A 1,158-nucleotide genomic window follows, 5' to 3' on the forward strand; every position below is an offset into this window, starting at 1 on the left:
TTTTTTACTTTAGAAAAATTCTATTTTTTCTACATTTTCTCTAAATTTTGCAATTTTTCATTAATAAACACTGAACATATCAACAACATTTTACAGCTAACATAAAGCCCAATGTCTCACGAGAAAACATTCTCAGAATCGCTTGGATAGGTTTAAGCATTTCGACATTATTACCACATAAAGTTAAATATGTCAGATTTGAAAAATGGGCTCTGAGCCCTAAGTCCCGAACTAGGCTGCGTCCTTAAGTGGTTAAGCAACTATCAAATATATCAATGTTTTACATCTCCTAGCACTCTTTGTCCTAAAGTATATAATCCAGTACATATGGCGGCACGTTCCATACACTCTGTATTGTGTAAGTTGCAGCCGCGCACATAACAATTACCAGTCACACTTATGGATTGATGTTAATGATTTATTTAAGGTTTTTGTGGATCAAAATATATAATGGTAAAGATGACGGTAATACAAGATCCAGCAAAAACTACGGAATATGTCACAGTATATACTGTAGTATCAGTTAGGGGTGGAAAATCTGGATTCGACAGACACAAGAAGAGATGACATATTGTCCTGTTCTGAACCTGGTCTTCTGGGTGATATTGATGCCCTGGTGACCACATTGATGTCTCTTCAGTGACAGATGTTGTAGAAATGTTAAGTCTCGCCATTGGAATTCTTGTAAGATGGCGGATTCTGCCCTTGGTTGTTATTGGTGTTGATGTTCTGTTGATATCTGCTGACTTGTTCTGGGGGGAGAAGCACACAACCCTATTAAATATTGATCATTCAGGCTGCTTGATAAATATAGAGAGGGGACACATCCAGAGGAACTTACCTTTCTATCAGCATTGATGGTGGCTCCTCCGGTGACAGGGAGCGCTATTCTCGCCAGATGTACTGCGGAATTGATGTTTATGCTGCAAGACAAATATTTGCTATTAATGTTCTATAATGTGTGTTTCTTAGCAGACACAAAATCTAGAAGACTTTTTAAGGTGATTTGAGGTAAATAAATTTCTTAATTGATCCTTGGCGTCACACTACAAACCTTGAAGATGGTTGATGCAAGCAGTGGGTCTGACCTAGAGCTGTGCTCGGTATTGGTTCAGAGTGCACAAGACCTATAGGAGGTGCACGAATAGGGTCCCAACC

At 38.7% G+C, this 1,158-nt stretch overlaps 1 long non-coding RNA gene across 1 annotated transcript; it reads right to left on the reverse strand.

Annotated features, from left to right (window-relative positions):
* Nucleotides 1-404: 404 nt before the first annotated feature.
* LOC142721807 (uncharacterized) lies at nucleotides 405-917 on the reverse strand. The gene is made up of 2 exons (XR_012874196.1): nucleotides 842-917; nucleotides 405-752 (listed from the first exon to the last, which is right to left on the reverse strand). It is a non-coding gene; the product is annotated as an uncharacterized LOC142721807 (long non-coding RNA).
* Between the last annotated feature and the right edge of the window lie 241 nt (nucleotides 918-1,158).

Source organism: Rhinoderma darwinii, unplaced genomic scaffold (genome assembly GCF_050947455.1).
Source record: "Rhinoderma darwinii isolate aRhiDar2 unplaced genomic scaffold, aRhiDar2.hap1 Scaffold_519, whole genome shotgun sequence".
Classification (NCBI taxonomy): Eukaryota; Metazoa; Chordata; class Amphibia; order Anura; family Rhinodermatidae; genus Rhinoderma; species Rhinoderma darwinii.